The 13,341-nt window shown below is 43.5% G+C and overlaps 1 protein-coding gene across 1 annotated transcript in view; it reads left to right on the plus strand.

Moving 5' to 3' along the window:
- The window catches only part of CFAP95 (cilia and flagella associated protein 95), a 338,954-nt gene that overhangs the window by 324,914 nt on the left and 699 nt on the right, over nt 1–13,341 (plus strand). The window lies entirely within an intron of this gene.

Genomic DNA, 13,341 nt, shown 5'->3' on the forward strand with positions numbered 1-13,341 from the left:
CTGCCCCCAGTTCACAGCGCTTGTAGCCTCTCTGCCCACGCTGCTCAGGCTCTAGGTTGCTCCCCCATGAACCATCCGCGGCCGGCCCTGGGCTACCTGTACTTCCCAGGTCCAAGCCGCTCAGGTTCAGGCACTCGGGTAGTCCTCAGAGGCGCAGACTCTCGGTTGGGCCTGCGTTTTGTGCCCTTCCCAGATCCGAGCAGCTCAGGTGATGAGGTGTTTTGCGCGCGCGATTGCTGCGATTTATCGCCTCCCCTCCGCTCGGTTATCTAGTTGCGCACCGGCACACCTTCCCAGGCAGATGTTGACCATCCAGACCCCCAAGAAGTTTTAGTTAGCAAAGAAGCCTGCTTACAGTTTTATAGATAATGTCTCTCTGGGGCTGCGATTGTCCCCTTCTGGCTCTGGCTGCCTATCACCGGAGCGGGATGGTCTGCCGCCGGCTATCTCTGTTCAGTTCTTTGTTCCGTGCGCGGGCCTGGCGGTGTCATAGGTTAGGGCTGGCTTTTCACGTGGTAGATATCCCACAGTCTGGTTTGCTAGCCCAAATTATTTCGCTCAGGTAGCGCTCGGGGTATTCAGGCCAGATCCTTGCGATGCAGCCCGCGCCGCGCCTCCCTGCCCAGCCCCTGCTTGCTAATGGCGTATGCAGGTGTCTGCACTGCTTCTCCGCTGGGGGAGTTACCGTAGGGCTCGCAATGTGTGGATTTTAATTGTTTATTTTTCCTCCCTGTTATGTTGCCCTCTGTGCTTCCAAGGCTCGGCACAGATTCAGCAGTGAGAAGGTTTCCTGGTGTTTGGAAACTTCTCTCATTTTAAGACTCCCTTCCCAGGACGGAACTCCATCCCTCCCTCTTTTGTCCCTTTTTTTGTCTTTTATATTTTTCCCTACCTCCTTTCGAAGACTTGGGTTGCTTTTCTGGGTGCCTGATGTCCTCTGCCGGCATTCAGAAGTTGTTTTGTTGAATTTACTCGGCGTTTAAATGTTCTTTTGATGAATTTGTGGGGGAGAAAGTGTTCTCCCCGTCCTACTCCTCCGCCATCTTAGCTCCTCCCTCCCCATTGTATATTCTTGCCTTCTTAGACTAAAACTGTTTTCTATATAACTGTTTTTAATGTTCTAGTTGTTGGTAATTGTAATGGAATTCAACCAATAGATTAGACTTTTCTTCTATTTGATAGAATTTCAAAGCTACAGTTTACCAATAGTCCAGTTTACATTTCTAGTTTCTGTACCCCCTATACTCGACTTCCAAAAGCAGGACACTATAGGAAAGGCTATCTTGATGGACAGACTACATCTTCAGTTTCAACCACAAGCCTAGACCTGTGAAAAACTTGTTTGTAGACAATTAATAGTAAATATTTATATAGTGCTGACAGAGTGCCAGGTACTTTTTAAAGTATCCTAACAATATAAACTCCTAGTGCTCAGGATCAGGCTTCCCTGATAGCTCAGTTGGTAAAGAATCTCCTGCAAAGCAGAAGACCCCAGTTCGATTCCTGGGTTGGAAAGATCCACTGGAGAAGGGATAGGCTAACCATTCCAGTATTCTTGGGTTCTCTTGTGGCTCAGCTGGTAAAGAATCTGCCTGAATGTGGGAGACCTGGGTTCGATATCTGGGTTGGAAAGATCTCCTGGAGAAGGGAAAGGTTATCCACTCCAGTATTCCGGCCTGGAGAATTCAGGGTTGCAGAGTCAGACACGACTGAGCAACTTTCACTTTCAGTGTTCATGATCACCTTGTGAGATGTGTTATTGTTTTCGTTTTACAGAAAACTGAGGCACTGCCTCTGCTGCTCCTGCTGCTAAGTCACTTTAGTCGTGTCCGACTCTGTGCGACCCCAGAGACGGCAGCCCACCAGGCTCCCCCGTCCCTGGGATTCTCCAGGCAAGAACACTGGAGTGGGTTGCCATTTCCTTCTCCAATGCATGAAAGTGAAAAGTGAAAGTGAAGTCGCCCAGTCGTGTCCAACTCTTAGCGACCCCATGGACTGCAGCCTACCAGGCTCCTCCGTCCATGGGATTTGCCAGGCAAGAGTACTGGAGCACAGAGAGGGCAAATGATGTACTGTAGATGGATCAGTGAGTAACGAATCTGCCTGCAATGCAGGAGACCCAGGAGACATGGGTTCAATCCCTTGGTTAGGAAGATTTCCCTGGAGGAGGAAAATAGCAACCCACTCCAGTATTCTTGCCTGAAAAATCCCACGGACAGAGAAGCCTGGTGGGCTACGGTCTAAAGAGTTATACATGCCTGAGCAACCAAGCACAAAAGGTTAACAGATAGTAAGTGACACAAGACAAGTTGAACTTTAGTGGTCTGGCTCCAGAGTCCATAGTCTCAATGATAGAATTATATTCCCTGTTCTGATACAACACTCTCTTGTTCTTTTAAACAGTTTTTTTCCCCCTGTTAACACTAATGGTATTTAATTTTGTTGATGATGAAAAGATTAAGTCAGTGCATTCTTAACCCTGGCTCAATAGAATCACCTTGGAGAGCTTTAAGGAAATAGCAGTGCTTTGGTCCTATCCCAGAAATCATGATTTCATTGGTCAGGTGGAGCCTAATCTCTGCATTAAAAGAATCAACTCACCAGATGGTTCTGTTCTGCATCTGAAACTGTGATGCACTGGATTAGCTCACCGAAGCACCTTGTGATGTCTGGTGGTAGAATTTCTTCATTCTAACCAATTACTTGGGCCTCTAAATCCTCAGTGTTTCAGTCCTTTGCATTTTGATCATCCAGATTAGTAGTAATAGTGTGACTTGGCTTTTCATGGTTAATGTATCTTTGCCCAGCGTGCACTCATGCATGCATGCACACAGTTCATATGCCTCTTTAGAGCTAGTATTCGCTGCCTGTTACCTTCCCATTTGGTGCTGTTCTGTGTCTCAGTGGCCAGGACTTACTAGTTGTGAATGTCATCTTGTCCTTGTTCAGTTTAGATCAAATCACGTAATGTGTGGATGTCTAATATAGCACATTAATAAGGTCAGGGGCTAAGCTGGGACTTCACTGCTCTTTGTTGGAAATATTTTTGGCTGCAGAATGCTTTATTCTTCCTCTTTTTCCCCCATGCCACAGCACTCAGACAAAATCTGTAGAGGAGAAAGCACGTCACCTGGGTTTAGCCCAACTTACCCACAGGCCTCCTCAGTCTCTGGAGTCACCATTAGCTATAATAAGTTAAATTCCAGTGTTCTTCACCTCCCTCTTAGCCCCAACCGTTGATATAGAACTTCAACTCCCGGGACTGAGGGGATTCCCAGGGGAGAACATACATGTGCACAAACCAGCCTGCACCCATTCTCACTGCACTGAACCCCAAAATGCCAAAGGGCTGGGATCAGCAGCAAAGTGTGTTGTGACACTGCTTACCTGCTCTTTTTGTAAATACGGCCACAGGAGTCTAGAGCTCTTTGGGGCCCGGTGTTTGGTAGAAAAGAGATCTTCCTGGCTTTCCTAATAGCCTAGCCTTCTTCCTGGACCCAGACAGGAGTCCACAGGGTGGGCGCTGGGACAACTCAGGAAGCAGGAAGCAGGCTGTTGCATCATCTCAATTTCCCTTCAACACCAAGGGCCCCTTCCAGGGGCCAAGCCCTCTCCCTGGTGCCTCCCTCTCATGAAAGTAGGCCTCTGGGAGCCTCCCCACCCCCAGCTCACCAGCTGTGCTGCTCTGACACCAACAAGGCCTGCTCTGACTCCCGATTCAGACTGTGTGGAAGTGCACATCTGTGTAGCTCTTTCATTTCTATAAACGTCCCCCAGAATGACCTCTGGTTTAGATTTAGTTCTTTTTTTTCTAACCACAGGATGAGAGTTTAGGCAGGCCTCCAGGCTATGTGGACCAGAGAGCTATGCTGTTCCTTAGCCTTTTCTTCAACAAGCATTTATTGAGCATCTACAATCCGCAGTGCACAGACATGGCACAGGAGTAGACACAAAGATAAAGCAAACTTATTCTCCACTCTCGAAATCTCAGCTTCCATTGCAGAACAGAGACACAGACAAAGTCACTGCAATATAGTGTAATACATGCCACAGCTTGAGGGAGGGACAGGGAAACACAGGCATGGAGAAGGGACATTGAAACTGGGTCTTAAATGAAGAGGAGCGCATGAGTTTCCTAGGGCTGCATACAAAGTACCACAAACTGGATGGTGTAACCAATAGAAATTTCACTTCTGGAAGCCGGAAATCCCAGATCAAAGTGTTTGCAGGGTTGGTTCCCTCAGAGGGCTATGTGGGAGAGTCAGTTCTAGGCCTGTTGGTTACTGGTTATCATGCCCTTATTTTGGCTTGTAGAAGCATCACCCTGATCTCTGCCATCATCTTCATTCACATGGCATTCTCCTTGTGTGTGTGTCCAAATTTCTCCTTTTTTATAAAGACATCAGTCATTTAAGATTAGGGCCCACTATATTCCAATGTGGCCTCATCCTAACTAATTACATCCTCAGTAGCCCTATTCCCAAATAAGGTCACATTCTGAAGTACTGGGGGCTAGGACTTGAACAGATGAACATGGGAGTGGGGGACACGATTCAACCCATAACAAGGAGTTTACCAAGAAGAGAAGAGGAGGAAGGCTTTCTGATTCTCAACAAAAAGGAGTGTGTGTGAAGAGAGGGCAAAGAGGACACAGTCTGGGAAAGACAAGTGGGGGGTGGGTGTTGAGGTGGGATGCACAGGGGTGAAGAGGTAGGTTCAACTCTGATCACAAGGGGTTTTTCTATCAGGACTCTGCATAGACACTTCGCTAAGGCAGGGAGAAACTTGCCTTCCTGGCCTCAGCCCAGCTTAGGGTTGAGGAAGGAGGCAGGTATCTGAGAACAGGACATTTCAAAGTGTCTGCTCACACCTCCCCAGGGTTGGAAGATTAGAGAGATCAAGAGAGCTTTGCTGATAGCTAGACGTGAGCTCACATTCAGCCCCCTACCCTTGGGCAAGTCACTTAAACCCTTTGGGTATAGTTTCTTCCTCCATAAAATAAGCATGAAACCACCTGGCACATCACAAGCACTCAACAAAAACTGTTAGTATAATCACTGTCACAAGTCAGCCCAAGGAACTTTGACTCAAAAAAAATAAAATAAAGAAAGAAAGGTTGCATTCAAATCACAGTGAAGGATGTCTGACTCCAAGCTAGGATTTAGAGTAAGTTGGTGAATTAAAGATTAATGATGGAGATAAAGTATTTATTTCAGTATCTATTTCCTTTTAAATGCTTACTCTGAAAGAAATATCTGCTTTACAGTTCAGTTCATTTGAGTGTGGCAATTTAAGTGGGATATATGTTTTGTAATAAGAGGACATTTGTAATAACTGGTTAACTTTGGGCCTTGATCCCTCACAGGGGATGATTCAGACCCATAGCAGGCACGTGACTGCTTGTCGTGGTGAGAGGCAGCTGGTGCTGGGCAGGAAGCAATGATACTGCCAACCAGCCTCAGGGCAGAGCCCCCAGACACCTCCTGCTGGAATGCAATGAAGGTCACTGGCAGGACAAGCCACAGAGCCTGGAATTATTTTATCAGCTCATTTTCAACCTGATGGTGTTCAATGAGCGGGGGCATGTGTGTGTGTGTGCAGAGAGAGAGACAATGTGAAAGTAAGGTAGCAAAATGCTGAGAGTCAAATGGGTGTGAGACGCAGAGGCCAGCCTATTTGGAGACCCCAGAGACAGAGATGCAGACAGGGTAGCAAAGAGCAGGAGGATGCCTGAGGCTCTGTGTGAGGTGAGGCTTGTGCCCACAGATCCCGCAGGTCAGGTCGCTTTGCCGGCCTGTGGTCTAAGCAGCCCTTGTAGGAGGGAGGCCTTTGTAAAGAAGATTTTAGGGGCAGTGCAGTGTATGACATCAGATTCCAACTTCACACTGCCTGGATGTGTGACCTTGAACACGATGATAAATGACCCTCCTGGTCCTATTTCTTTGTCTGTAAGTGGAGATAACAGTGGTCTTCATCTCATAGGAATGTTGTGTGGATTATATGAGATAATGCACTGAGTGCCTGGCATGTGCTTGCTTGATGTATAATTCTCTTAGTTTCCTACAGCTGTTGGAATACACTACAACAAACTGGGTGGTTTAAAACAAATCCAGGTGTTTGTAGGGCTGCACTTCTCTGGGGCTCTAGGAGAGAATGTTCTTTGCTTCTTCCAGCTTCAAGACATTCTTTGTTTGGGGATGCATCACTCCAGTCTCAGTCTCTATGTTTACATGTGTCTGTTACTGTTCTACTATCTCTTATAAAGATGTGTGTATGTGCTCAGTAGCCTGTCAGGCTCTGTCCATGGGATTTTCCAGGCAAGAATACTGCAGTGGGTTGCCATTTCCTCATCCACAGGATCTTCCTAAACCAGGAATAAGACCCGTATCTCGGGGGCGGTCCTAAGATGGCGGAGGGATAGGACGGGGAGACCACTTTCTCCCCCCACAAATTCATCAAAAGAACATTTGAACGCTGAGTGAGTTCCACAAAACAACTTCTGAATGCTGGTAGAGGACATCAGGCACCCAGAAAAGCAGCCCATTGTCTTTGAAAGGAAGTAGGAAAAAATATAAATGATAAAAAGAGAGACAAAAGGTAGGGACAGATCCGGCCCGGGGAAGGGAGTCTTAAAAAAGAGAGAAGTTTCCAAACACCAGGAAACACTCTTACTAGTGAGTCTGTGGCAAGCCTTGGAACCTCAGAGGACAACATAACCGGGAGGAAAAATAAATAAATAATTAAAACCCACAGATTACATGCCCAATGGTAACTCCCAGCGGAGAAGCAGCGGAGACACCCACATCCACCACTAGCAAGCAGGGGCTGGGCAGGGAGGCGCAGGCTGCATTGCTTAGAGTAAGGACCAGGCCTGAATGCCCTGAGGGCAATCTGAGGAAACTAACTTGAGATAGCAAACAAAACTGTGGGATAGCTATCGCACAAAAAGCCCTAACCTAAGACACTGCCAGGCCCACTCACAAAACAAAGGACTGAGCAGAGCTAGCCGGCGGTGGACCGGCCCATCCCCCACCGGAGACAGGCAGGCGAGGGCAGCCAGAGCCAGAAGGGGGCAATCGTGGCCCCAGAGAGGCATCCTATACCAAACTCCAAGCAGACTTCATTGCTAACCAAGACTTCTTGGGATTCTGGACGGTCGACATCCGCCGGGAGGGTCGCAGCCAGAGATCAGCTCCCCAGAAGAGACACACGGCACACCTGAGAAGGTGTGCTGGTTGTACACCCAGAAAACTGAGCGGCAGGGAGGGGGGAGGCAAAAAGTCGCAGCGACCGCACTTGCCAAGCACCGGTCACCTGAGCTGCTCGGACCTGGGAAGGGCACAAAATGCAGGCCCAACCGAGTCTGCGCCTCTGAGGACTACCCGAGTACCTGAAGCTGGGCGGCTTAGACCTGGGAAGTGCATACCACTCAGGGCCGGCCTCAGACGGTTCCCGGCAGAGCAACCTAGAGCCTAAGCAGTGTAGACAGGGAAAGCACACACACAGTGAGCAGGGGCAAACCCAGTGTGGCCGAGACACTGCGAGCACACGCCAGTGTTATTTGTTTGCAGTGTTTCTCCCTCCCCACAGCACGACTGAACAAGGGAGCCTAAAAATGTGTCCACCATCGCCCCCTTGTGTCAGGGTGGAAATTAGACACTGAAGAGACCAGCAAACAAAAGAAGCTAAAACAAACAGAGGGAACTGCCTTGGAAGTGACGGATCGAGAAGTCTTGAGGCTACTGTAAGAATAAGACTGAAAACCAGAGGCAGGAGGCTTAAGTCCAAATCCTGAGAACACCAGAGAACTCCTGACTCCAGGGAATATTAATCGATAGGAGCTCATCAAATGCCTCCATACCTACACTGAAACCAAGCACCACCCAAGGGCCAAAAAGTTCCAGAGCAAGACATATCATGCAAATTCTCCAGCAACACACGAACATAGCCCTGAGCTTTAATATACAGGCTGCCCAAAGTCACACCAAACCCACTGATATCATAACTCATTATTGGACACTTCATTGCACTCCAGAGAGAAGAAATCCAGCTCCACCCACCAGAACACCGACACAAGGTTCCCTAACCAGGAAACCTTGACAAGCCACCCGTCCAACCCCACCCACAGTGAGGAACCTCCACAATAAAGAGGAACCACAAACTGCCAGAATACAGAAAGGCCACTCCAAACACAGCAATATAAACAAGATGAAAAGGCAGAGAAATATGCAGCAGGTAAAGGAACAGGATAAATGCCCACCAAGCCAAACAAAAGAGGAGGAGATAGGGAATCTACCTAATAAAGAATTCCGAATAATGATAGTGAAAATGATCCAAAATCTTGAAAACAAAATGGAGTTACAGATAAATAGCCTGGAGACAAGGATTGAGAAGATGCAAGAAAGGTTTAACAAGGACCTAGAAGAAATAAAAAAGAGTCAATATATAATGAATAATGCAATAAATGAGATCAAAAACACTCTGGAGGGAACCAACAGTAGAATAACGGAGGCAGAATATAGGATAAGTGAGGTAGAAGATAGAATGGTAGAAATAAATGACACAGAGAGGAAAAAGAAAAATGAATGAAAAGAAATGAGGACAACCTCAGAGACCTCTGGGACAATGTTAAACACCCCAACATTTGAATCATAGGAGTCCCAGAAGAAGAAGACAAAAAGAAAGACCATGAGAAAATACTTGAGGAGATAATAGTTGAAAACTTCCCTAAAATGGGGAAGGAAATAATCACCCAAGTCCAAGAAACCCAGAGAGTCCCAAACAGGAGAAACCCAAGGCAAAACACCCCAAGACATATATTAATCAAATTAACAAAGATCAAACACAAAGAACAAATATTAAAAGCAGCAAGGGGAAAACAACAAATAACACACAAGGGGATTCCCATAAGGATAACAACTGATCTTTCAATAGAAGCTGTTCAGGCCAGGAGGGAATGGCAGGACATACTTAAAGTGATGAAAGAAAATAACCTACAGCACAGATTACTGTACCCAGCAAGGATCTCATTCAAATATGAAGGAGAAATCAAAAGCTTTACAGACAAGCAAAAGCTGAGAGAATTCAGCACCACCAAACCAGCTCTCCAACAAATGCTTAAGGATCTTCTCTAGACAGCAAACACAGAAAGGGTGTATAAACTCAAACCCAAAACAATAAAGTAAATGGCAATGGGATCATACTTATCAATAATTACCTTAAATGTAAATGGGTTGAATGCCCCAACCAAAAGACAAAGACTGGCTGAATGGATACAAAAACAAGACCCCTATATATGTTGTCAACAAGAGACCCACCTCAAAACAAGGGACACATACAGACTGAAGGTGAAGGGCTGGAAAAAGATATTCCACACAAATAGAGACCAAAAGAAAGCAGGAGTAGCAATACTCATATAAGATAAAATAGACTTTAAAACAAAGGCTGTGAGAAGAGACAAAGAAGGACACTACATAATGATCAAGGGATCAACTCTAGAAGAAGATATAACAATTATAAATATATATGCACTCAACATAGGAGCACTGCAATATGTAAGAAAAATGCTAACAAGTATGAAAGGGGAAATTAACAATAACACAATAATAGTGGGAGACTTTAATACCCCACTCACATCTATGGATAGATCAACTAAACAGAAAATTAACAAGGAAACACAAACGTTAAACGATACGTTAGACCTAATTGATATCTATAGGACATTTCACCCCCAAACAATGAATTTCACCTTTTTCTCAAGTGCACACAAAATCTTCTCCAGGATAGATCACATCCTGGGCCATAAATCTAGCCTTGGTAAATTCAAAAAAACTGAAATCATTCCAAGCATCTTTTCTGACCACAATGCAGTAAGATTAGATCTCAATTATAGGAGAAAAACTATTAAAAATTCTAACATATGGAGGCTGAACAACATGCTGCTGAATAACCAATAAATCACAGAAGAAATCAAAATATGCATAGGAATGAATGAAAATGAAAACACAACAACTCAAAACCTGTGGGACACGGTAAAAGCAGTGCTAAGGGGAAGGTTCATAGCAATACAGGCATACCTAAAGAAACAAGAAAAAAGTCAAATAAATAACCTAACCCTACACCTAAAGCAACTAGAAAAGGAAGAAATGAAGAACCCCAGGGTTAGTAGAAGGAAAGAAATCTTAAAAATTAGGGCAGAAATAAATGCAAAAGAAACAAAAAGGGACCATAGCAAAAATCAACAAAGCCAAAAGCTGGTTCTTTGAGAAGATAAATAAAATTGACAAACCATTAGCCAAACTCATCATGAAACAAAGGGAGAAAAATCAAATCAATAAAATTAGAAATGAAAATGGAGAGATCACAACAGACAACACAGAAATACAAAGGATCATAAGAGACTACTATCAGCAACTATATGCCAATAAAATGGACAACTTGGAAGAAATGGACAAATGCTTAGAAAAGTACAACTTTCCAAAACTCGACCAGGAAGAAACAGAAAATCTTAACAGACCCATCACAAGCATGGAAATTGAAACTGTAATCAAAAATCTTCCAGCAAACAAAAGCCCAGGTCCAGACGGCTTCACAGCTGAATTCTACCAAAAATTTAGAGAAGAGCTAACACCTATCCTACTCAAACTCTTCCAGAAAATTGCAGAGGAAGGTAAACTTCCAAACTCATTCTATGAGTCCACCATCACTCTAATACCAAAACCTGACAAAGATGCCACAAAAAAGAAAACTACAGGCCAATATCACTGATGAACATAGATGCAAAAATCCTTAACAAAATTCTAGCAAACAGAATCCAACAACACATTAAAAAGATCATACATCATGACCAAGTGGGCTCTATCCCAGGGATGCAAGGATTCTTCAATATCCGCAAATCAATCAATGTAATACACCACATTAACAAATTGAAAAATAAAAACCATATGATTATCTCAATAGATGCAGAGAAAGCCTTTGACAAAATTCAACATACATTTATGATAAAAACCCTCCAGAAAGCAGGAATAGAAGGATAATATTATAATGTAAAGGATAATAATAATAATCCTTTTTTTATCTCAACATAATAAAAGCTATATATGACAAACCCACAGCAAACATTATCCTCAATGGTGAAAAATTGAAAGCATTTCCCCTAAAGTCAGGAACAAGATAAGGGTGCCCACTCTCACCACTACTATTCAACATAGTTTTGGAAATTTTGGCCACAGCAATCAGAGCATAAAAGGAAATAAAAGGAATCCAAATTGGAAAAGAAGAAGTAAAACTCACACTGCAGATAACATGATCCTCTACATAGAAAACCCTAAAGACTTCACCAGGAAATTACTAGAGCTAATCAATGAATATAGTAAAGTTGCAGGATATAAAATCAACACACAGAAAGCCCTTGCATTCCTATACACTAATAATGAGAAAATAGAAAGAGAAACTAAGGAAACAATTCCATTCACCATTGCAACGAAAAGAATAAAATACTTAGGAATAAATCTACCTAAAGAAACAAAGACCTATATATAGAAAACTATAAAACACTGGTGAAAGAAATCAAAGAGGACACTAATAGATGGAGAAATATACCATGTTCATGGATCAAAAGAATCAATATATGAAAATGAGTATACTACCCAAAGCAATCTATAGATTCAATGCAATCCCTATCAAGCTACCAATGGTATTCTTCACAGAGCTAGAACAAATAATTTCACAACTTGTATGAAAATACAAAAAAACTTAAATAGCCAAAGCAATCTTGAGAAAGAAAAATGGAACTGGAGGAATCAACCTGCCTGACTTCAGGCTCTACTACAAAGCCACAGTCATCAAGACAGTATGGTACTGGCACAAAAACAGAAATATAGATCAATGGAACAAAATAGAAAGCCCAGAGATAAATCCATGCACCTATGGACACCTTATCTTTGACAAAGGAGGCAAGAATATACAATGGAGAAAAGACAATCTCTTTAACAAGTGGTGCTGGGAAAACTGGTCAACCACTTGTAAAAGAATGAAACTAGAACACTTTGTAACACCATACACAAAAATAAACTCAAAATGGATTAAAGATCTAAACGTAAGACCAGAAACTATAAAACTCCTAGAGGAGAACATAGGCAAAACAGTCTCCGACATAAATCACGGCGGGATCTCTATGACCCACCTCCCAGAATATTGGAAACAAAAGCAAAAATAAACAAACGGGACCTAATTAAAATTAAAAGTTTCTGCACAACAAAGGAAACTATAAGCAAGGTGAAAAGACAGCCTTCGGAATGGGAGAAAATAATAGCAAATGAAGCAACTGACAAAGAATTAACCTCAAAAATATACAAGCAACTCCTACATCTCAATTCCAGAAAAATAAACGATCAATCAAAAAATGGGCCAAAGAACTAAATAGACATTTCTCCAAAGAAGACATACAGATGGCTAACAAACACATGAAAAGATGCTCAACATCACTCATTATCAGAGAAATGCAAATCAAATCCACAATGAGATACCATTTCACGCCAGTCAGAATGGCTGCGATCCAAAAGTCTACAAGGGATAAATGCTGGAGAGGGTGTGGAGAAAAGGGAACTCTCTTACACTGTTGGTGGGAATGCAAACTAGTACAGCCACTATGGAGAACAGTGTGGAGATTCCTTAAAAAACTGGAAATAGAACTGCCATATGACCCAGCAATCCCACTGCTGGGCATACACACCAAGGAAACCAGAAGGGAAAGAGACACATGTACCCCAATGTTCATCGCAGCACTGTTTATAATAGCCAGGACATGGAAGCAACCTAGATGTCCATCAGCAGATGAATGGATAAGAAAGCTGTGGTACATATACACAATGGAGTATTACTCAGCTATTAAAAAGAATACATATGAATCAGTTCTAATGAGGTAGATGAAACTGGAGCCTATTATACACACTGAAGTAAGCCAGAAAGAAAAACACCAATACAGTATACTAACGCATATACATGGAATTTAGAAAGATGGTAACAATAACCCTGTATGCGAGACAGCAAAAGAGACACAGATGTATAGAACAATCTTTTGGACTCTGTGGGAGAGGGTGAGGGTGCGATGATTTGGGAGAATGGCATTGAAACATGTATATTATAGGGGCTGGTGCACTGGGATGACCCAGAGGAATGGGATGGGGAGGGGGGTGGGAGGGGGGTTCAGGATGGGGAACAATGTACACCCATGGCAAAACCAATACAATATTGTAAAGTGAAAAAAAAAAAAAAAACAGAAAAGAAAAATTTTTTATGGGTATATATATATATATATATATATAAACCACCTGTGACTCC

Source organism: Bos indicus, chromosome 8 (assembly GCF_029378745.1).
Source record: "Bos indicus isolate NIAB-ARS_2022 breed Sahiwal x Tharparkar chromosome 8, NIAB-ARS_B.indTharparkar_mat_pri_1.0, whole genome shotgun sequence".
NCBI lineage: Eukaryota > Metazoa > Chordata > Mammalia > Artiodactyla > Bovidae > Bos > Bos indicus.